The following is a 24,650-nucleotide window of genomic DNA, read 5'->3' on the forward strand; positions in this document are numbered from 1 at the left end:
TCGCTTCCCTCCATGATCTCTGCCTCCATCTTCACACGGCCGGCCTTCGAGTTTGTGCCTCTGTCTCCACCTCTTCTTATAAAAATACAGGTCACTAGATTTCGGACCTACACTAAAACCAGGATGATTTAATCTCAAGATCCTTAACTATTTACACCTGCAAAGACCCTTTTTCCAAATAAGGTCTCATCCTGAGGTTCTGGGTGGACATGAATGAGGAGGGGCAGGGCATTATTCAAATCACTAAAGAATAAACTCACCCAGGCTTCTGCTACCTAGAGCTACCAGTGGTGAATACTTTAGGGTATATCCTTCCAGTGCATTCTATGTATAGATTTAGCTTGTATATTTGTTTCACTTAATGCTGATCTAGTATGTGGAGTTTGCTGAAAGGAATTTTTAAGCAAGGAAGGTGATCTGCTCAGGGACATGGTATGTAGGAGCCGTTCATCCTGGCTCCCAGGAAAAAACTATGCCCATCTCATCTCAATTTCCTGTTCAGTAACCTCATGTCAGAAGCTTGCAATCAGCAATGGTGGGAGTACTTATACCACAGTAAATCAGCAAAGGCTACAAATCTGGGCTTATTTATTTATTTTTAGGAGAGCCAATTTACTAGCACATCAGTAGATTCTTACCTGGCAGAGGAGAGAGAGGAACATTCTAGGCAGGAATTATAAGAGACAAGGCAGGTAAGTATGGAGGCACTGCTGTGTTTGGGAACGCCAGCCAGAAGGGGCTGACTGTCCCAGAAGGGGCTCACTGGGCAGTGGTAGGCACTGAGGCTGGATGGAGCTTGAGCTGCTGCATTGGGATGGGCCTTGTGAGCCATGCAAAGGTACTGGGGACTGTGTTTTAGGAAGACAATAACTGGTAGCAAAGTAGCTGGTGGATGAGTGTACAGTGAAACTGGTGGCTGGGAGACTGGTTAGGAAGCACTTATAAGAGGAGAGGAAACAACCATGAGAGTCAACAGAGCATCACCGAGTCTCTGCTTGCGCCGGTCAAGGCAAGGCCGAACTCGAGCCCAGCTAGTCCAGCCAACCCTCAGACGCCTCCTACACTCAGAATTCAAGGCCCATTCCAACATGTCTGTGGAACCCTTGGTTATGGTAAACAAACCTCCTTATAGCCTGAATCTCTTTAAAAACAAACAAACAAACAAACAAACAAACAATCAAAACCTTCCCTTGCTTCCCTGATATTTAATTCTTTCTGGAGAGCTTGGGCTCTCCCATTTAGGGGGTGGAGACAGGTTATCAGAATTCTAGCATTTTGTTGCTCTTCCCCAAACATTTCCCACCACCTTTCTAAAACTCTCTGCCCTTTGAGGCAGTACCAGCCTATTTTGTTAATGTGCTTTGTGGATCTTCTTCCTAGTATTTGAGGTCCTGGGGACCCACAGTGTTTTTACCCAGCTCCAGTTCTGTGTCATCCTGGAAAACTTGAACCATGCGGTTGATATCCCCTATATCTGGACTCTAAGTTCCCTGGCCTTATGATTGATTTTACTGATCTATGTTAAATTTTCTTTTTTTTCTTTTTTTCTTTTTTAAAGATTATTTATTTATTTATTTGAAGGAGAGAGACAGCCAGTGAGAGAGGGAACACAAGCAGGGGGAGTGGGAGAGGAAGAAGCAGGCTCCTAGCGGAGGAGCCTGATGTGGGGCTCGATCCCATAACGCCGGGATCACGCCCTGAGCCGAAGGCAGACGTTTAACCGCTGCGCCACCCAGGCGCCCCTATGTTAAATTTTCTACCTTACAGAGAATATACTGTAAGATATACAGTATACTGGAATATTTACCAGGAAGCAGAAGTTATCACTCTTCTCCAAACTCTTTCCTAACATATTACTCCTTCACTGTCTCCTTTGTTTTTCAGAAACTACTTATTTATTTTTATTTAAAGGAATGTTTTTTTAACAAATCTCTACACCTAATGTGGACTCGAATTCACGACCCCAAGGTCAAGAGTCGCAAACTCTACTGACAGAGCCAGCCAGGTGCTCCAGAAACCAACTCTTTTGAGGACCATGCCATCTGACTCTGCCACTTCGTCTCATCACGGACATCAGTGTGACTGGGGCGGTCACAGGACTCCACACTCAGAAGGGTTTCACACTTGGTTTAATGTTTCCCTGTTGCCATCTGAAGGGATTTTGTTGTTGTTGTTGTTTTAAGTAGACTCTACACCCAGTGTGGGGCTTGAATTCACGACCCTGAGATCAAGAGTTGCATGCTCTACCAACTGAGCCAGCAAGGTGCCCCATCTGAAGTTTTTAATAATTTTGTGTTTGAACTTGTGTTTAGCAAGTGAAGTCCAACAGGACGATGGAGCAGGCTTGTGAACAGAGGAGATATGTGCGACATGTGGGTCTGCCATTCCTTGCTGCCCCCTGTGTATTGCATTCATGATGCCCCACAAGAAAGGAATCCTGGTGGACACATGATGTGTGGGAGTTCAGTGAGACTTAAAATGAATACTAGGTAAGTGTGTTATTTCTATGACTGAATAAGTGGGATTTTTTATAGCCCCAGAGGCCACACTTCCTGTTTCAACTAGAACTTGCTTCAAATGCAGGAAGAAGGCAATTTAAGAAACAAAAACAATCAAGGAACCCTATCCTATCCTTTTTTATTGTATCATAAGCCAGCCACTTACTGTGCAAATGATGACACAGAAGGAAAGGGAAAGATTGGGGGACCCACAGTTCCTTCCTTACTCAGCGGTAAGCCCGAGGTAGAGTGTTGGTAGATTGGCATGTACATCAAGAAGCAAAATAAAAACAGGTGAGTTAAGTTTATTCTGGTAAGAATGAAACACACGTGCACGTGCCAGCTATGAAATAGAAATTCTGTAATTGCAGTGATTCTGCATATGAGTCAAGTGTTCTTGTGTTTGCATTTAAAACTGACATTGCATGATGTAAAGATGAACAGTAAAATTCATGCTAATAATTTGAAATTTTAATTTTTCTCTACTGAGAACAACATTAAACGGCAAATGAAAAACGCTATCACAAGAGAAAGAATGTGGAAGAAAGAAAAAAATGTTTTACAGACTCATGTTCATGGCCACAGGCTTCCTCTCCACCCTAAAACCTGGCATCGTGCTCTGCAATTTCAACATTCACTTGGTTGATCTGCGGTCCAGAAATACATGTTTTGAAAAAGGTAGTGTATTGTCTTAAGATACAAAGTTGTATATACATGAAATACTTAAAAAAATTGATGCTATTTTAGACAAGGGTGTTTATTCCAATACTTCTTACAACAGTAAAATTTGAAACAATACATGTGGAATATGATGGAATGCAGCATCAGCTCTTCCCCGGGCCCCCAGCCTGCTGGCTCACTCTGCAAATTGTGGACTTGCCAGCCCCCACAATTGTGTGAGCCAATTTCTTAAAATAAATCCCTCTCTCTATGCATACAGGCCCTATTGGTTCTACTTTTCTGGAGTCTAATACAAGGTCCTTCCTATACTTTTCTTCCCTTGTCCCTTTCTATAACCATATCTGGACTGTGTCATGACCAGAACCTGCACCGCCTCTGAAATCTTACCCCCACTTGGGACCTCAGAGGCCACCCTCTGACTCTTCCACCTGTGTCTAAATCTGTTTCTGCGGTCTCATTTGGTCCAGTCATCCTTCCATTTCCTCACCGTCCACCAGCCCTCTTCTGGATGACTTCTCTGTCCTTACCCAGCTTAAGCTTCCACATCCCATTATCTCAATCACTCTCCTGCCCAAACTTCCTACTCCCTTCTCTTTGTCCTTTTGCTCCAGCTGTCCTGCCAGTTTCCAACTCTGGATCAGCCTAGCCAGCTGCTGCCTTCCCTTTTATACCCGCATGACTGATACATTAGTCGGGGTTCTTCAGAGAGGCAGAATTCCTTCTTCCTCTGGGGGATGTCATTATTTTTTCTCCTAAGGACTTCAATTAATTGGGTGATTATGGAACATAATCTGCTTTACTTGAAGTTTATTCTGCATTAGGGAGAGTAATTTGCTTTACTAAAAATCTACTGATTTCAATGTAATTATATCTAAAAAAGAATCTGACCAAACATCTGGAAATCATAGCCTAATCAAGTTGACACATAAAATTAACTATCACAGCTGAGTAGCTGGAAAAACTCACGTTTTCATTTAGCATATAGTTATTGAGCTATGTGTTGAAATGTGCTATGTGTTGAAAACATAAAGATGACTAAGACCCAATCTTTTTCCCCTCAAGGAGCTCATCATCTCTTGGAGTGAGGTGGACACAGAAGCAGATATTTATAACACAAGGTGATGAGTGCCAGGATGGAAAGGGTATTAGAGGTAAGCAGTGTGTTATCTGCTTGTGGGATACACGATTTGACCTGGTTCTATTAAATAAATCATAGGATCAAGGAACTTTGAATCCTCGGAATAAATCAACCTCATGGTTGAAGTTGTACAGGTTGACACAGGACTTGGATTGGACGAAGAGGTGACAACGGAACAGTATCTTAAAGAATAAGTAGGAATTGAGTAGGTGAGGAAGGAAGAAAAGAACAAGGCATTTCAGGTTGGATTGTGGGGTGATAGTGTGCCATACAGCACAAATCGTAATATTGTGCATCAGGAATTTGTGTTACTCAAGTGGAAAGATGGGGAATGCAAAAGGAAAGATTCTTGAGTTCAATGAAGCAACATGTATTTACTGGGAGTTTTGCCAGGTACTAAGCATGTGTATGAGGTCTGGGGGAGAGAGGACACTGGGATGGAGTGAGGTGTTCCTGATGGCAGAGTTAACAGGCTGGGGACACACACATACACTGGGGTTCTCCATGGACTGGAGTGATCAGGGATGGCTTTGTCCATTGTAGTTATATGTGTCTTGTGTTTGCAGTGCTGGAGGATGGGGAGCCCAGGGTGGAGGGGAAGGAGAGCAGAAAGAAAAGGTGTAGTCATAATGTAAACAGACATCCAAAGAAGGCTTATAGGAACCTGGTTTCCACTATACTAGGAAGAGACCAAACTTGCTGGTGGTGAGAATTTATGTTAGAAGGAGATTTTACCTTACCTCCAAGCTAATAAGCCTGCTTCATGGATGCTGGCAGAAGACACAAGATTCCCGGGTCAGAGATAAAGCACAGCTTATTACTTACAGCAATAGCAGTAACTCAAGTAACATCATGTTGATGTTTATTCCTCAAACCTCAATTTCCACAGGATAATACATGAAAGAGCCAGGTAATGCTTGCACAAGGAGGGGGCTACATTAGAGGAGAGGAACCCCAAGTTGGGGAACTTGAATCTTTTATAATGGACACTAAGCCTACTTGAACTTTGGAAGGGAGACACTATCTTTATTATATTAAATAGTAAACAAACTTGCCAGTGCTGTGGAGGGAGCCATCTCTGTCTTTCAAGGCTGCTTGCTAAACCAACATCCGTGAGAAGATAGTCTCAAAATCAGGTGGTCCTGTGACCCCAAGATATTCAGAAATGCCAGGAAACTATAGAGAGTTGTCCCCTAAAATGACAAGGCTTTGATAATGATGCCCTGGAGGGTTGACAAAACCCCTTCACTCCCTATCTCTTTCCTCCAGTGGACCCACAACACGTAGGTGACTTTTCTGGTTGACCTCAAAGGTGGAACCTTCTATTACACGGACATTCTTGAAAATGTCTCAAAGATCTGACCACCATGTAACTGAAGTTTGACCCTAAAGGGAAGTTCAACTTGTCTGTATGTGGTTAGTTTAATGATCCTTCACCAAGCAGGTCTTTAAGCTACTTTGATTGTTTTACCTCAAAGCTCTCCGGTTCCTGACTAGCTTGAAATTTTGTGAAACTGGATCAGTCTTATTTACTTGGACCCAAAGACTGAGCCCATAATTAAGAGGTATATGAGGAATGTTCAGAAACTTTCTGAAAGAGTTTTCTCAAATTCGAGAGAAATGAAATGCATGTAGAACTTGGCAGATAAGAGTTGTAAAACAGAGCAATCACATACCCCAGGGAAAGATTTTATGAGGCCATTGAAGTTCCTTCTAAACCCCCAGTCTTGTCACAGGATTTTTTTCTCTGTCGGTGCCCATGGTTCTTGGTCACGCTGCTTCGAAGAAGGAAGAGGTAGACCAGACCGAGTGGTGGGCAGCAACGCAAGGTTTATTGAACGATAGCAAAGTGATAATACAAGGCTCCCAAGGAGGGAGGGGACCCAAAGGGGTTGTCATTGGAGTTTCTAAGTCTAGGGGTTTTTATGGACTTGTAATCTGATTAACCCTCCCTGCGCCAATCATCCAATCAGGTTTTTGTCACCTATCTATCACATGGGAAAGGGTGGAGGGCTCCTTCCCAGGTGATGTAAAATCCTTTTAAGGGCGGTTTTCCTCTTGGGGTGGGAGTGGCAGGGCTTATCCCTGCCTGCCTGCCTTCCGATGATCCTTCATCATTGTTACTTTATAACCTCGCCAGACTGAACATTCACACTTTGGCACCTTCAGATGAGGATGAATTATAGCAACAGCCATGAAGATGGGACCAAGAACTGTAGTTACTTCAAGCCAATGCTCTAAAAGGGCCTGTATCCTCAGCCCCTTCAGAGGCCAGAGGGCTCAAACGGAGGCTGTATTTGGTGTAGTGGTCCAGGCCTGTACTGTGAGTGAAACTAACCTTATTTCCATCACTGCGACTGACTGAAATGGGGATCACCATCCATACTAAAGGCAACTAGGTATAGATTGGACATCATGGATCTCAACCCATGGGAGGTGGCCTGGAGAAAAACTTAACTCGGTACAGGGAACCCATATTGGTTGGGACAAACAAGCCCCAACAAATTCTCTCTACTGAAGAGTATGAATGTCAGATCCAGAGAGCTGCTGGCATCCTTAGTAAGCAAAGCTATGGGTGTTTCAATTCTCCCTGAGGCCTGCTGGTCATCCCAGTCCAGGATACAGTGGAACCTGGGAAAAATAGTTAAGGGTGAACGGATTCTGCATGCCCTCACATTCCCTTATGTCCTCATCGTGGTTTCTGATCCAACCTTGAAATTTTGCACTGTAACATTATTGTGTCCTAAGACAATCAAAAGGCCTTTTAATCACTGTGTAACTAGACCCAGAATCAGAGGTAGGGAATAAGTGAAGGAGTCCCACATGTGAATGAGCGGAGATGCTGGCAAGTGAGGCATTATGCTCTAGCCCCGGAAACCACAAACACCAAGATGGTCAAGCATCTGCTGGTAAGGAGAGAAGTTAGTTTCACTGTCTGCACTGCTAAAGACGAAGGTGAAGATTTGTTCCCAGCTGCTCCCGAAAAACTTTATGGGGTGTGGTCCGCAATGTATGGGAGACCCTGAAAAACTTTCAGGCGCATTGGAAAGTAGAGCACACTCCCTCACTAGAGGATCCGCCCTTTCACGAGTCTTTACATACAACCTTATGCTGCCCACATTGTATCTCCAACCAGATCTCTGATACGAACACAAACTCATAAAACCAGCTGTCTCCTTGCCATCTCTACTTAATTACCATAAACATTTCAGCTTATGGAACTCTGAGTCTACCCACTAATCCATTCTTCCCCATGTTCCCCTGTCTCAATAAATGGTACTACCCACTTGCTTAAGCCAGGAACCTGGAGTCATTCAACCTACCAGCAAGTGTTCTCACTTCTGTCTCCAAAACTTGTCTCAACTCCATCCACTGATCTCTTTTTCTGCAGCTGTCATCTTTTGCCAAGCCACCTTCATTTCTGGCCTGGTTGTCTCGATGGCCTCCAAACTGGTTACCCACTTCTTCTGCTCTTTTCCAACCCATGCTCCAGACTGGAGCCAGAGGGGCTTACAAATATTTATACATTGAACCATGCCACTCATCTGCTGGTATTCTTTAGAGTCTTCCCGCTCAGTTTAGAATAAAAATCCCACTTTCCTCTCATGGTCTCCCATATTCTCCATGAATCTGAGCCTCATCTCATGCCTCCCTTCCTCTATGCTGCCCCTCCTTTGTACTTCTTGCAGTGGCTTATCCTTGCCAAAATATTTCTTATTCTGGCACCTGTGAGCATAGCTTTCCCTCTCCTGGAAGGCTTGTTGGCCCCACTCTGCCTGGCTGACATCTGGGCATGCCATGCACGCTGGATTTTCCGTGGGCAATGTCTCCTGGAGCTGTACATCGAGGCAGCCCTTTTTCCTGACCACACAGTCTAAACTAGCCTGCCAGCTTCTCAGTCTCAGAGCACACCACCCCCCCACAGCATGTGTCATAATTTGTAGTATCTACTTATTTGGGTTTTGCTTTTCAGCTATTTCCTACCTAAGCTGTAAGCTCCATGAAGGTAGGGATCATGTTTGTTATGTTAACCACTGTGTTTCTGGGCTTGATGCAATGCATGGTGTAGTAGGTCCTGTTGAATGAATGAATGAATGAATGAATGAATGAATGAATGAATGCAAGCCTATAGGGCAAAGAAGCAGGGTGATAGAGGGCTGGGGAAAGATGACCCAAGCAGCAACACGGTACCAGTCCTGAGGAAGCTTGCAGCTTGAGGGCATGGTATGTAGGCTGCTGCTCTCAGAGTCCCATCTGTGAAAGCTCTTAGAACTGTGTGCTGATCGGTTTTGAAGTGGGGCTAAATATTAACCCACTATCATTACCCTGAATGTGAGCTCCAGTCGTGCAGTGCCAGGGGAAGGCCTTATCTCCCGATGTGATCACCAGACACAGCAAATGAAGAAAGATCGGGAGTCCCTCCCTCGGCCACATTGAACCCCTGCCGCGCCCCCAGTCCTTATGTCCCCACTCCAAACCCTGATATTCTTTGCCTTTTCAAGCCCCTGGGTTCTGCCTCTACTATTTAACTCTTTATTTCTTTTGTGCTCTCTTATCCATGCCCAGAAAGCTGTCCTTCCTTTTCGGTCACCTGTGTTCCAGAGGGGTCCCAGGCATTCTGGCCCTTGACTTGTTGCCGAATCTACAGCCTATAGGCTCCTGTTTTTCCCTTTGGTCTAGAAAGCCCCTACTGCTGCCTGCCCCCACCGATTGGCGCCAGCTCTTGCTGATCAGTACGTCATGTTTGCAACCTGGCGCCCACTCTCTTGAGGCTGCACATAGCTGTCTCTTGATGGGGGGGTGGGAGCCACTGCTCATGCTCCGGTGGTTTGAGAAAGCAGGCATTACTCCATCACCAAGTGCCTAGAAAAACCAAACTTCAGAATAAAAACAGACCCTCTCTCTACAGTTTCTTTCTACGTCCTCTTTAAGCTTCCTTTTTTATTTGTATATATACAGTCAACAGAAATTGGAACCATAACTCAGTGGGCACCAAGGTTTCTGCTGGAAAAAACCGGTAGCATTTGATATATTTACTATTGTTATTTAAAATTTTATTACAGTTCATAATGGTGCACGTGCTATAAAATTCAGTTCATACGAAAGGTAAACACGAAGTGTGAAGTGTCGCTGCCATGCTGGTGCTACTCCCACTTCCCCTCAAAGAGCTTCTGAAGCTCTTCTATGCACTTACAAGTGGGCATGTGTTTCCATCTCCTCCTCCCCCTACTCGACATTGTTCTGTATCTTGCTCTTTTCTCTAAATGACATGTTCTGCGTCAGTAATCCAGAAGCTTCACAACTTTTTATAGCTGTATGGTATTCCGTTACTTGGACAAATCAGAATTTACAGTAATAAAATGACGCATGTAATTTCACACATATTCAAGTATGTTTGTGAATACATTCCTAAAAGTCAAAGGCTATGTTCATTTTTAATTTCTTTTAAAGATTTATTTATTTATTTGACAAAGAGAGAGAGTGCACAGCCTGGCAGGGAGAGGGAGCCGAGGGAGGGGAAGAGCGAGAATCCCAAGCAGACTCCCTGTTGAGTGTGGAGCCGGAGGGGAGGCTGGATCTCACAACCCTGAGATCACAACCTGAGCTGAAACCAAGAGTGGGGTACTTACCCACTTGGCCACCCAGGCGCCCCTCATTTTTAATTTGGTAGAGATTGTCAAATTATCCTCTGGAGAAATTTATGAAGTGCCTATTTTCATACATCTTTGTCAACCTGGTTTCTAAATCTTTCAGTGTTGTCAATCTGTGAGCTGAAAAATGCATTGTTATTGTAATTTTAATTAGCCTTTTTCATTTTACAAGTGATCTCAAATATTTTTTCATATACTTAGAGCATTTGTATATATTTTTCTATGAACTCTTCATATTCTTGCCAATTTTTTTTTCTTCAAATGAGACAATGGGCTTTTTCTTATTGATTTGTATAGGTTACTTATATTTTAAGGAGGTTCGTCTATGGTAGATTTGTCTTCAGGAATTAAAAATTTTTTAATGTACATAAATTCATCTTTATTTGAGGTATCTGGGTTTTTGTGTGATGCTTAGAAAAGTTTTAATTGGAGATTATTTCAAAAACTCTCCCATGATTTTTTCTAATAGTTTAATTTTTTAACATATAATTCTCTGCTTCATCTGGAATTTAATTTGTTATAAGCAAAAAGATAAGAATCCAAGTTAATTTGTCTTCCCGGATGGTCACCCTGATGTTCCAACATTCACTAGTCAATCCATCTTCTCCTTGCTGATTTGAAAAACCACCTTAGCATGTACTAAACCCTTATATGTCTCTGGGTCTGTTTCTGGACTTTTTACTTTGCCCACTGGTCTGTCTAATCAAGTCTGGCTGCGTGTTTTAAACCTTTTTACTTCTATCTTTATGTCTAAGGGGCTGCAACAATATGTTAGGCTAATGGTAGGGGTGCTGTTGGTATCTGGCAAAGCTAACTGGGCCATATGGAGACTGAATCCTTAATCCTGGCCTAAATCACTCTTCATTCAGCCCATTGCCACCTACAACAAAAGAGGTTCTGACATAGGAGCAGTGGGCCTGGGAAGTCCAGACACCACACCCCGCTCTCACTTAAGCCTCACAACCACCCCCATGAAGTAGGTGTTCCTTAGGTTATTTGGGTTGCAAGAAACAGAGACTTACCAGGGCTGGTTCAGATACTAAGGGGTGCATTGTCTTCCTATATAAGTAAGGGGGACATAGAGGTCAACCACCTCGTCAGGAGGAGCCATACAAGACCGCATAGGAAGTTCTCTTACGTTTTTTTCTTTTTAAATTGCTCATGATTTACATAATTTAAAATTTAATTTAATTTTTAATTTTTTATTATTTAAATTTAAAAACATAAGCATATAAAACTCACTTCACAAGGTTGAATGCAGGCATATTTAAGGACCTATATCAAACATATTAGAGTGCTGACCTATGACAAGGGCTGGGGAGGAAAGAGGTACGGGTATCAGGGTTGAAGGGTTGCAAAAAATGAAAATGAAAAGAAAAACCACGAGTAGAGGGGCATTTCATGGGCTGATGAGAGTGCACTATGCAGTGAAGGTCAGTGAACCATTTGCATCTGAGATCCTTTAAAAAATTAAAAGCCAAAATATAAGCCTCCAGGCAGAACTCACAGTTTCGTGGACTCCTTGAGACGGGTCTCCAGTTGTGTGTGGGTTCCATGGGGACTGATGACAGCTCCAAGAGGCAGTGGCAGGCTCTTCTCAAGGAAGAGTCGGAAGCACGGGACAGTCCCATTTCATGCACACTTCACTCCCTGTGACTCAAAGTGAGGTCCTGAGGCATGGCCATGACCTGGAAGCTGGTTAGAAATGCAGACGCTCAGGTCTCACACCAGATCTGCTTCATCAGAATCTGACTTTTAACAAGATCCCCAGGTGATTACAATAAACCATGAAAATGTGAGAACCACTGCTCTAGGGCATGGTTTGGAAAGTGCAAGGTTGCTTAGGATCCAGTGCAGCTCAGCCTACTGAGCCATCTCGTTGTCCCTCCATGTTGGGGGGGGGGGTCATCACAGCTTTGACTGCAGAGGGAAGCCATTCTGAGTGATGACAAGGTGGCCAGAGCACAAAGCGGGTGGAGACTTTTGGACTTGGAAAAGTCAGGAAGCTGTGAGGCTAGGGTGTTTGGTAGTTGTCCATAGGGTCACTGAAGTCTTCCAGGATTCTGCAGGACTTGGAAAAGAGAAGAGAACTATGATCCAGGTGCCCAAGAGGGCAGTGGAAGAGGAGTGACCAGGCTGTCCATCAAATGTGAAAAGGCCTGGGGTGACCCAGCTGGAGGCCCTGAGTCCTAAAGGAGAACTTTTGCTCAAGGATAAAAGCTGCGTTGGCATTGGGACTACCAATGTCACCTCCAAACCCTCGGGTCTGAGATGTGTGAGAGGAGAAGCCTGTAGAGGAGAGCCAGGTTCAGGTAAGGCCGAGAGGTGAAGGACACACTCTATGGAGAAGCCAAGGATGCAAGGGAATTTTTTTTTTTATGATTTTATTTATTTATTTGACAGAGAGACAGCCAGAGAGAAAGGGAACACAAGCAGGGGGAGTGGGAGAGAAAGAAGCAGGCTTCTAGTGGAGGAGCCTGATGTGGGGCTCGATCCCAGAACACCAGGATCACGCCCTGAGCCAAAGGCAGATGCTTAACGCCTGCGCCACCCAGGTGCCCCAAGGGAATTTGTTTGATGCAGAATTGGGGCTCCAGAAGACACACTGTGTTGGGATGTGAAAAGAGAAGTAGAAAACTAGACTGGAGAAATACAAGGAGGAGATGGAGGGCACAAATGACTAGAGGCGAGTCAGCATTTTGGGAACTGTATCAGTCAGGACACAACAGGCTCTACTACTGCAACAGATGACCCCAAATCTAAGTGGCTTAAAAGGTGGTTTCTTGCTTATACTACTTGTCCATTAAGGTTGGTGTGGACCCTGCTCCATGTCGTTCTCATTGAGGGATCTAGGATGATGGAGACTGTGTCTCTATGCTTCCATGATAGCCAAAGTTCAATTTTTTTTTTAAAGATTTTATTTATTTATTTATTTGAGAAACAGAGAGTGCACGAGCAGGGGGGTGGGGCAGAGGGAGAGGGAGAAGCAGGCTCCCCACTGAGCAGGGAGCCCAATGCAGGGCTCGATCCCAGGACCTTGGGATCACGACCTGAGCCAAAGGCAGACGCTTAACCGACTGAGCCACCCAGGCGCCCCTCAAGCTCAATTATTTTGTGTGCACTGGCCGGAGTTTTCATTGACCAAAGCGATTCACATGACCACATCTAAATTTAAGGGGACAGGATGTGTAATCCTACTACGAACTTGAGGGCGAACTGGAAATATTTGGTGACTAACTTATAGGGGTGTGAGTGAATGAACCTGACTCTAAGTTTCAGAAGAGAACTCTGGGACAGTTCTGTTGGCATGCAGGCCTGCTGCCATCCACTGGAGGGTGGCTGAGTCCTGATAACACCAGAAATCTGTGCCTATTCTATGAGCATGAGTTAGTTCTCAAAGAGATTTCCAGAGGTGTAGGAATCAGAAATCTACACGGACGAACAGAGTTGTGCGGATGGTGTGTTAACCATGCCCTTTGCTCTGAAAAGTTGGTCTTCGTAATTAATGGTTTTGTTTTCAGGCCAAACAGATATTGGATAAATAACTGTCTTAGCAAAAAACAAAGAACAGGGATATATTGTTCTTCTGGGTATTTTAGCTGATACTTTAATCTTGACTCCCTGAACTCCCATGTCTCCTTGAGATACCAAACAATGTTGCAAGTGGGAGCAGCCAACCTCACATTTTCCCTGATTGCTAAAATTCTACCAATAGTAAAGTCATACCTCCCTCTCTGAAAAGATTTAAAGAAGCACGATTGTAATGTTCTTCGACTGATCAATAAGCAAGTGTCCTGTGGTCATCTTGAGTGCCTAGCCTTCTAGTTTTGCAGAGATATGCTTATTAAATCAAGAACGTTAGGGGATATGGAAGTGCATGAAATGGGTAAAGGAAGTCAAAAGGTACAAACTTCCAGTAATAAAATAAATCATGGGATGTAATATACAGCATGGTAAGTATAGTTAATAATATTGGATATTTGAAGGTTGCTAAGAGAGTAGATATTAAAAGTTCTCATCACAAGGGCGCCTGGGTAGCGCAGTCGTTAAAGCGTCTGCCTTCGGCTCAGGGCGTGATCCTGGTGATCCGGGATCGAGTCCCACATCAGGCTCTTCCGCTATGAGCCTGCTTCTTCCTCTCCCACTCCCCCTGCTGTGTTCCCTCTCTCGCTGGCTGTCTCTCTGTCACATAAATAAATAAAATCTTTAAAAAAAAAAAAAAAAAGTTCTCATCACAAGAGGAAAAATTGTGTGTGGTGATGGATGTTAACTAGACTTACTGGGGTGATCTTTTTCTTTTTTCTTTTTTTTTGCAATGTACACAAATATTGAGTCATTATGTTGTACACCTGAAACTAATATAGTGTTTTATGTCAATTATATCTCAATAAAAAAAAGTTAAGAAAAAGAATATTAGCCTCATTGGGTTCTAGAACTGTAGATCCATATAATCTATTATGATTAGACCACCGATTTTTAAATTCTCTGTTTGGATTACTCTCCAGGAAATTACTCTACAGGACCCCAACACCTATGAAGGAGTCATGTAGGGAAGATTCGTGGCTGCCTACCGCATCATTTCTTCTCCAGGTAAAACCCTGGTGTGGTCATCACATGACTAAGGGAAGGTGACCCTGTCCTCACCTCTAGGGTGGGCCCTGATTAGTCCCAGCCAGGGTGTCTCAGTCTTGATACTATTGACATTGATCCTGGGTAATTCTTTGTTGTCAGTGCTGTTGTGTGTATGATAGGGATATCGAGCAGCGTTTCTGCCAGTAGCGCCCCAACTACAGCCGAAACAACCAAAAGTGTCTCCAGATATTGTCAAATGTCTCCTGGGAGGAAAAACCACCCCCAGCTGAGAACCAGGGGTGTGAGCCAACCGGATAATCCTATTCTTCTTTCTAGATAGCTAGCATAAGAATGGGTATGGGACAATTTGGCTAATGAGATTAGGGGGAACAAAAGCTGCTGGAGGGGTTGAGGAAATGTTTTCTTCCTTATAAAAAAGAGACCCAGGGGCAGTTGGTTAAGCGACTGCCTTCTCCTCGGGTCATGATTCCAGGGTGCTGTCAGGCTCCCTGCTCAGCGAGTCGGCTTCTCCCTCTGCTGCTCCCACTGCTCGTGCTAGCTCTCTCTCTTAAATAAATAAAATAAATCTTAACAGAAAAAAGGGGGGTGTGTGTGAGAGAGAGAGAGAGAGAGAGAGAGACCCAGGGGGAGGCAGTTCCTTTTTCTGGATTTTGTAGTTTGTGGCTGAAACCTGGACATGTTGCACTGTCTCACTACCAGCATGAACATGAAGCCAACTCAGGAAGCGAGGCAGAGCCAAAAGATCCCCAGAGAAGGAGGGCCAGAGCCTTGCGCACCCAGCCGGAAGCTCAGCCCACCATCGGGCGGCTTTTTATTTGAAAGAACAAATATCTTTTTGTTGGAGCCAGAATGTTCTGTTCCTTGCACCTGAAACCATCAAACCCGCAGAGAGAGAGGCAGCGCCCTCGCCCATTCCTACGGGGATAAGGGCCCTCTTAATTAAAAGTAATACATTTCCCATCACCGAAGTGACAGCGGGTTAGGAATTTACTTGTGTTTTTGGCAAGTTGAGCGGAAGAAAACTGAGCACCTACTGTCTAGAGGGGAAGAATGAGGCAGCTGCAAAGATAAGGACTAGATAGCGCTGGCCAGGAACAGATACAAAGATCAGAGAAGTGCGTGCAAAGGGACGGGGCATAGTGGTTGGAGGAGTCACATTTAGATGCAAAACTGACAGGGGTTCAGGAGCTGCCCCAAGCGCCGAGACTAACGTACCCAGAGTCACGCTACAGCCGTGGTTTTTACCATTGGATGCACAATGGAATCTGGGGAGCACTGGGGAGCTTCAAAAATACTCATGCCTGTGTCCCACCCCCACACATCCTGATATAATTGGACTGGGGTGTGGCCTGGGCATTCTTTTCTTTTAACTTAAAATTTTAAATGTTTTGGTGGATTCAGGTGTCTCACCCCATGTCCTTTTTACTCTATTGTGCTGCCTTTGATGTAGGCTGGCTAGGTACGAGGATCCAGAGTCGGGGTGGGGAGCTGCAGTACCAGCCAAGAGGGTCTGTCCTTGGCTTCATGCAGGATAGAAATCAAACTGGAGCCAAGAGGAAGTGAGAGCGGAGTTTACTGAAGACCCAGGGGGCAGATACAGACAGAGCATCCGGGACACTCAGAAAGGAAGGGAAAGCGTGTACAGTCTTTGCTTGGGGTCTGGGGTTTTTATTGAGGATTGTGGTCCCATGTATGTGCCTTCCCAGGCTTCCAGGAACACAGATGAGTGTTGAGGTGTCCTCCATGAGTGACTTATACCCCAGAACCAGGGGTCTTGGTGAGTCAGTGGTCTTGGAAAATGTTCCTGATGACCCTGCCTGGTCACCCCTTAGATGCTATGTCTGGTGCTAGAAGACTCCAAAGAAACCATTAACTTTCACTTTTCCAAGGAGGACCTGCATCACGTGTTTCCTAAGGTGTGTGTAAGGCAGGGCTGGGGTGTGTGTGGAGGCCCTAGCAAGAACACAAGCAGGAAAAGGAACAGAAAAGCAGTTTTTCCACGGGGTCCCTTTAGTTTCCCTGCCTCCCCTACCTTTGCACCAGTAGATTCTCTTCTTAATTTCACCCCGTTTTTTGTGAATAGATAACATTCGTACCTGGTACAGAACACACGCAGTAACGTCTTCTCCCACGCCTGTGCTGCAGTCACTCCGATCCTCTACCTACACGATAGTTTCTAACTCGGCGCAGGTATATGTTTATTTTATTTTCAGTTCCTTTTTATTTGACAGGACTTTGTATGCATACTTTTCTACAGCGTCCATTTTTGACTTAACTGTACCTTACAGATTATCCCTTGTTAATACTTTGAGAAATTCTTTTTTTTATATGCAGCCAAGTTATTCCATTGTATGGATGTGCTTTACTCTACCTAACCTGTCCCCAAATGATAGGATTTAAGTTGGTCCCTGCCTGGCTTTGGCAAACGATGCCCCAGTGAATAACCTCACACAGCACGTGTAGGTACACCTGTAAGAAAGACGGGCTCGCAGGGTCAATGGGCAGGTGTATTTGTAATTGATGGAAAGTGTAATGCAGACCTTATGGAGGCTGTGTTTTCTCATCAATAATGTGGTAGGAGAGGGCACCTGGGTGGCTCAGTCGGTTAAGTGTCTGCCTTCGGCTCAGGTCATGATCCCAGGGTCCTAGGATCAAGCCCCCCAATAGGGCTCCCTGCTCAGTGGGGAGTTTCCTTCTCCCTTTCCCCCTGTGCTTGTTCTCTCACTCTCTCTCAAGTAAATAAATAAAATGTTTAAAAAAAACAATGTGCTGGGAGAAAGAGCACCTCTTTCCTCATGGTAAGGTGTATTATCATTATTTGATTTGTGCCAACCTGATGTGTGAGAAGTGGTCAATCAGTACATTTTAAAGGTGCATTTTCACCATTTTGAGTGATGTTAATAATTTTTTCATATATCAGATAGCCATTTGTTCCCTTCCTGTGAACTCTCTGTGTTCTTTACCCAAGGGTTTTTTTATTTCCTTTTCTTATTAATTTGAAGAAGCTCTTTATATAGTGGAAAAATGAGCCTTTTGTATCTGATCTGTATTTTTGTCTAGGTTGTCTTTTGATTTTACATAATAGATACTCTTTTAAAGGTCTTTTCGCTCTCTCTCTGTCTCTCTTTTTAAAAGATTTTATTTATTTATTAGAGAGAGAGAGTGCACGCTAGAGGAAGGGCAAAGGGAGGAGCAGACTCCCCCTGAGCAAGGATTATGGGTCTTTTCTCTTAGGCCATTTAGATTTTTAGTCTCTCTCAGAAAAGACTTACCACTCTGACTTGAAAAAAAGCAAATGAACAAGCTTCTTCCTGTGGTTTCCAGAATTTGCGAGGAAAGTCTTGTTACAATCAGCCTGTTTATTTTTAAAAATCCATTATTTTCAGTTGGATCACATTTAAAGTTTACAAGTTTACATAAGAGGAAATGAAGTTCAGTGAAGCAGTGGTAAACCTCCCTACTTGTGCTAGTTGGCAACCTGAGTTCCTTGTACACTTATTTAAATTCTAGACATTTTGTCTTTTTGTTCACTATTACAATGGAAGAAAAGATGCCATTAACATCTGTTGATTGTTTATATGGCCTCAGGATTTGTAAAAACTCTCCAGATGATCTTTCTTTCTTTCTTTCTTTCTTTCTTTCTTTCTTCCTTCCTTCCTTCCTTCCTTCCTTCCTTCCTTCCTTCCTTCCTTTCTTTCTTTCTTTTATTTTTAAGATTTTATTTATTTATTTGACAGAGAGAGAAAGATAGGGAGCCCAAGCAGGGGGAGCAGCAGACTCCTCACTGAGCAGGGAGCCTGTTATCAGGCTCAATCCCAGGACCCCAGGATCGTGACCTGAGCTGAAGGCAGATGCTTAACCAACTGAGCCACCCAGGCGCCTTCTCCAGATGATTCTAATAGGGTGGCTATAGCAGGGCAGGACGCGGGGCTGCGGGGAGGGCTCTTAGCAGTAATCCAGGAAAGAATACTTTGTCACCGATATGGTTTAGAATTGCCAGCCTACAGTGATAATAAAACCCAGACTGACTAAAGGTTTAACTATTATTTATACATTCTCTATGGGAAGGTAGACCCCTTGTTGTCTATACCCAGGGCCAACCGCCTCCAACCGCCTCTACACCACTCTTCCAAAGAGCTGCCAAGGGTGAGAATCAACGTCTTAGAATCTTTCCTGTCCCCCCACTCCTCACATTTAATCATCTATCATGTTCTGTTTGAGCAACTCTTACTCCTCTCACTTCTTTCACTTCTCTGACCTTTTGCTATAAACCTCATAGAAGCCTTCAGCATCTTTCCCCAGGACTCTGGTCTCACTCCCCGCCTCCCAGTCTGTCCTCCCCGTTGCTTCTAGCCCAGGTGCTGATGGGACGCTAATACTTCCCTTTTTGTTGAACCCTTTTGCCTACCTGCCCAACCTTCCTCCTGCCATTCCCCACTGACACTGGCTCTCTAGACCAGAGCACTGAATGTCATTTGGTACAAACCAATCTATCCCTCGTCCCTGAGACTCTGCATTCACAATTCCTGACATCTGGAATTATTTTTAAATCATCAAATCTTGCATAGAAGACCTGATATTATGAGTGATGTGTTTAGGAGACTGGTATTCGGGATCTACTATGTGCCAGGCTCTGCACTAGAGTCTTTGCATATTCCATCCGGTGATTTCTACTTTGCAGGTGAGGAAACTGAGCTCATGGAGGCCCAAGACCACATGGCATTCCCATGTGAACCTCAGTGTGCCAAGATGCTCTTTTTAATGGTTTTAATATATTTTGGATTTTTAGGATGCCTATTTGTCTAAGGGCCCATTAAGCTTTATGATGTAGTATATTCAGTGACTCCTAGGTGTGGTTGATGTTTATCAAGCTTTGGGCTCATCTAGCCCCTTTCTCCAAGTGACGATTCCTGATTCCTGGGTCTGCTTTCCCAGCTTCCCTTGCAGCTAGGGCACGGGCATGTGGCTTAAGCTCCGGCAACCGAATGCAAGATGTCAGTTCGGATGCAAACACCATAAAGGAGGTGCTGTGCAGAATTCCTTCTAGCAAGGATGCTGAGGGACAGATACATAATTGTCAAAGATGGCTGTGGTCTGTCCTGGCTAATCTTGTGTCCAGCATCAGGCATGTGGGCGGAGTTACCTGAGCCCAGTGGCCAAAGCAATAGCATTTCCACTGTTGGAGTCTGATGGTGTAACTTGGCATCACTCTTGATGGGCAAGCCTGTAAGCCTGATTTTCTGGCCCTCCTGAAGATCTTGAAAGAGACTAAATATTCCTCCATTACCTCTTTTTCTGCTTAAACTAGCTTGAATAGGTTCTTTTTGCCAATCTGACAGATAAACTGAGGTTGTTGTGTGTCTTGTGGCTTCCATTCTTCTATTTTAACTACTTTCAATACCTTCCCCAGGACCCCCCCCCCCCCCCCCCCCGCCGCCCTGCAATCTCCCAAATTCATACATTATAATTGAACTGTGAAACCCAAGAGATCAATGAGATCATTAGGGCCCAGTGTTAAAGATAACACAGTGCAAGAAGTCTTAAGTATTTACATTCAGAGAAGGCCCACCCACCCTCAGTCTTAAAATCTACATGATGCCATCACTTATAACTTGCTTCAGACTTGATAAATCCTAATCAGAGAAAGGAATATTTGGGAGATGAATGTCTTTTGGTCAAGTGGTCTTCTCCGAGGACAGCTCCCTGAAAGCTGATGGCCAGGCTCTGGTCAGTCCTATGTAAGGCTGTAGCCAGCCAGCCTGTGTAAAAGCTGACATTTGTATCCATCAGACCACCCTTGGCTGACTCTGGCCTGCGGCTCTGTCTCTTCCTCTCTGAAACTCCATCACACAGAAACACACACACACGTTTGGCTCTCAGTGATCGACTTTTCCATTCTGCAATAATTAATTTATGTGTTGGCTTTGTAGCTCTGATTAAACAATTAATCCCTCAAGGGGGCAAGAACCACATCTTGTGTTTCTTTTATAATTTTTACAGCACTGAAAAAGACTGTCCTGAACATTATAAGGGTTTGCTTAATAAATATTTACTGATTAATTTCTCTCTTGGGGCTGTGAAGTGTAAATTACTACATTATTCTTAAACATGTGTGTGTGTGTGTGTGAGAGAGAGAGAGAGATTTGAGAGACAATAAATCATACACTCCAGGCATGAAATTCAGAGCTGGAAAAGTCGAAGGCACAAGACACAAGTCTCAGCCTTGTGAGTAACCTACCCTTAGCTTGTCATGTGTAAATTGGGGCTTGTAACAATACCTACTCTAACTACTTCCTGGGACTGGGGCCTTCAGAAGAGATTATGTATACGTAAGGCACCTTGTGATTATTAGAAGAAGCTCCAAAGTCAGTGTATAGAGAAGGGATCATAGCCGACATGACCCGTGGGGTTTGGTCCCACCTGTCTGGGGCCAACAGTTTTTTTTGTTTTGTTTTTAAGATTTTATTTATTTTTTTGTCAGAGAGAGAGAGGGAGAGAGCACACACAAGCAGGGGGAGGGTCAGGTAGAGGGAGAAGCAGGCTCCTCTCTGAGCAAGGAGCCCAATGTGGGGCTCGATCCCAGGACCCCGGGATCATGACCTGAGCCGAAGGCAGATGCTTAACTGACTGAGCCATGAGGCCAACAGGTTTTATAACACTGGACTTCCAAGTATTTCCAGGTAGCAGGCATCCTCTTCTTTATCTCCCACTCCTAGCCCAAGGTGTCAATTCTACTTTAAAATTCTACTTTAAAACATCTAAACCTGTAGCCTGACACCTTGTCTCACCTCCACCTTGGTTCAGGCCTTGGTCCTACCTTACAGCTTAGGCCTCTCTCTGCCTCTGGTCTCTAATCCGCCCCCCTCCCCTGCCCCCGGAGGGCAGCTATTGACCTAAAAAAACAAATCTGATCACATCCCTTCTCTAAGAAGCTCTGCTGGATATCTAAACCTATATATCTATGGTGTTTATCTAAAGAGGGAAGCCCAGTTATGGGGCTGTTTCAGTCATGTGAGAGATGCTGGGTGTGAGAATTAGGAAAGATCTAGAGGTGGCAAAGATTAGAAAAATAATATATAAAACTATAAATTCTCTCTGTATGTGTATGTGTATTGTTATATAAAACGTGAACAACTTCTTTCTTCTTTTTTTTTTTTTTTTTAGATTTTATTTATTTACTTGTCAGAGACGGAGAGAGCACAAGCAGGGGGAGCAGCAGGCAGAGGGAGAAGCAGACTCCCTGCTGAGCAAAGAGCCTGATGCAGGGCTCGATCTCAGGACCCTGGGACCGTGCCCTGAGCTGAAGGCAGACACGTAACCAACTGAGTCACCCAGGCGTCCCGAACAACAGTTATTTCTAAAGTTTCTTCTACTCATTTAGATATTCAACAAATATTTATTGTGTGCCCACCGTGTGCTGGGCACCATTGTAAGCACTGCAAATATGAGGGAACAATACAGATACAGATCCTGCCTTCTTACAGCTCACAGTCTAGCAAGGAGAGAAAGAACAATAGGAAAATCAGTAGGCCACCTGAGAGTGACTGGGGAAACCACTGAACAGATAAACTATTCAGAACGAAGTCCTCTGAAGAAGAGGTGGTATTTAAGCTGAGCCTCAATGAGGAACAAGAGTCAGCTGGATACAGATCTGGAGAAGGATATTCCAGACAGAAGAAAAACAAAGAGTAAAGGCCCTCGGGTGGGAAACAGTTTGGCATTTTTGAGGACAACATGCCCACGTAAATGCCAAGCAGTGTACTGGGGAAAGTAGTATGGGATGGGGTGAAAGCGAGCCAGGGGCTATAGCGTATCATTGTCAGAATTTTGAGTTTTATTCTAGGATTAGAAAGCATTAGATAGGTGGCTTGGATGGAGGGAGAGAGAAACATAGAATGGCTTATCTTTTCAACAGGTCACTGTGGTCCCTGAGGGAGAAGAATTGTGCAGGGGTCAGGATGGAGGCAGGCATGAATGCAAGCAGGACAAGGTAGGCTGATGTGTTATTGACTCTGGCTGAGTTGTTGGCTTATGTCCAAGGTGTCTAAGGACATCGAGAGAAGTGGTCAATTACAGGATTTATTTTATGGGTCAAATAGACTGCTTGGTGACTGGATATGAGGGTGAGTGGCAGGAAGGAATTAGGGATCACTTAGGGTGGATGGTGATGTCATTTGCTGAGGCAAATGGGAAAGGAATAGATTAGTGAAGAAAAGTTGCATTTGGCTTTAGACATGTTGAGTGTGAGGTGCTAGTTACTCAGTGGAGATGACAAATGGTTGATGGAGAAATAAGTCTGGAGCTCCTAGAGAAGTCCTTGGTGTAGATTTACGTCTGTGAGTTACCAGCAGTTGATGATACAACAGTCCTGAGGCTGGAAGGGATCACCCAGGGAGAGAGCATAACCAGACCAGAGGGTGGAGGACAGCCCTGGAATATTCCAGCATTCACCAGTATAGAAAATGGGGTCTGAGGAGCCTGAGGGACACCAGAAGGGTGGAGCTTCCCCAGCTCCTACAGAGGAAGGTGTGTCCAGATGCAGGATGCGGTCAACTGTGCTTGGGTATCACAAGAAGTGGAGTAAGACGAGGGTGGAAAAGGGGTAAGAACACAGGATTTGGCAACAGGTACGTCGTTATGGTGACTGTGACAAAAGCAGTTTGGGATCCAGGCCTGACTGGAGTACGGGGAATGAGAGGTGTGAACGTATAGTTGGCAAGGGTACATAGCTTTCAAGAAGTTTTGCTGAGAGTTTGGATCATGGATGGTGTTTTTTTCTCCTGTATGTTTTTTTTCTTCTGTATATTCCAACCATGAACATTTATTACTTACATAATACCATAATGATGTATACATTGCAGATAACACCCAACTGTTTAAGAGAGGAGAAACGCCTCAGTAGAACACAGCAGCCCTCCATCTTCCCTCCCCTGCGACTCTCCAACCCCAGGCTCGCTCTTCTCCACAAGCACCAATCCCCTGTCTGCATCAGTCTGTATTTCATTCTTGCCAGCTGCCACTGCCATGTATAAACTCAAGAGTCTGGTGCCTGGCATTAGCTGCGGCTGAGCCTCCCACTCCTCTCAGCACCCGTAATCCACCCCACCCCACCCCACCCCACCCCACACACGTTCAGGATCCTTTGGGAACACACTTTTCACCCACCCAGTTTCACCCACGCGTCCGTCCCACAGCTGCAGATAAAGCTCTTTTCCTGCCGTTTCCTTCCTGGGGCTCTTAGAGCGGTAGGATAGGGAAATAGGGAAAAGAATTGGGCCTCAAAGTCAGACGGGCGTGGGTTCCTTCCTCCACCTGCCACATAGCTGTGTGACTCTGGGCAAGTCTCTTAACGGCCCGTGCTCCAAGTTCCTCATCTGTAAAACGAGGTTGGTAAAACCCACACCCTATCCGTTTTGCGATGGCTGGCATACAGCAAGCAGCAGCTACAGCAGCGCCTCAATTTTGCTTCAGCGTTGCGCCCTGTTGAGCCACAACAGGTGAGGACTAAGATGTTTCGGAAATGTGACCCAGCAGTGGGGGCCCCTCACATGACCCCGAGATACTAGACGGTGTCCCTCTCCCCGCACAAGGCACGTGCTGCTCGGGTGACCGTCTTTCCAGTCGTCCCACACGCTGGGTCTGTGATCACGCGCCCCCCACCCATAGCTGAGACTGACGCGGCGGTGGCTCATGCGCCTTTCCGCCCCAGCCTCTAGCCACGGACCACACGTCCCATCCTTGCCGCCCGGCCCCGCCCCCTGCCCCGGGCGCGCCCCTCCAGTTTCCCGGCTCGGGTGTCTGAGGGGCCGCGCCCGCGGGCCGTGCGCACGGATTGGCTGCGCCGCGGCGGCGGGCGGCCCGTGGGCGCACACACCCTCCCCGTGCAGCCAATGGGCGTGCGCGCGTCACTGACCGGGAGGCCCGCGAGCCGGCAGCCCCTCAATAAGCCACATTGTTGCACGAAACTCCAGAGCAGGAGTCCCGGGCCGCTGCTAGCGCCGCCGTGTCATCAAGCGGAGAAGATCCGTGGGCAAGAGCAGTGCGCGTGTGAGCCGTAGAGGTCCGCTCGCCCAAGTGAGACCGGACCGA

At 45.2% G+C, this 24,650-nt stretch overlaps 1 long non-coding RNA gene across 2 annotated transcripts; it reads left to right on the plus strand.

Annotated features, from left to right (window-relative positions):
* The first annotated feature begins 1,889 nt into the window (after window positions 1–1,889).
* LOC113243439 (uncharacterized) lies at window positions 1,890–23,630 on the plus strand. 2 transcript variants are annotated; one of them, XR_008958152.1, is made up of 6 exons: window positions 1,890–2,489; window positions 2,989–3,176; window positions 4,242–4,330; window positions 14,474–14,558; window positions 16,645–16,751; window positions 21,726–23,630. It is a non-coding gene; the product is annotated as an uncharacterized LOC113243439 (long non-coding RNA). The 2 variants fall into 2 exon arrangements; XR_006411944.3 differs by having other exon boundaries at window positions 22,477–23,630.
* Window positions 23,631–24,650: the final 1,020 nt, after the last annotated feature.

Source organism: Ursus arctos, unplaced genomic scaffold (assembly GCF_023065955.2).
Source record: "Ursus arctos isolate Adak ecotype North America unplaced genomic scaffold, UrsArc2.0 scaffold_8, whole genome shotgun sequence".
In the NCBI taxonomy this organism is placed as follows: domain Eukaryota; kingdom Metazoa; phylum Chordata; class Mammalia; order Carnivora; family Ursidae; genus Ursus; species Ursus arctos.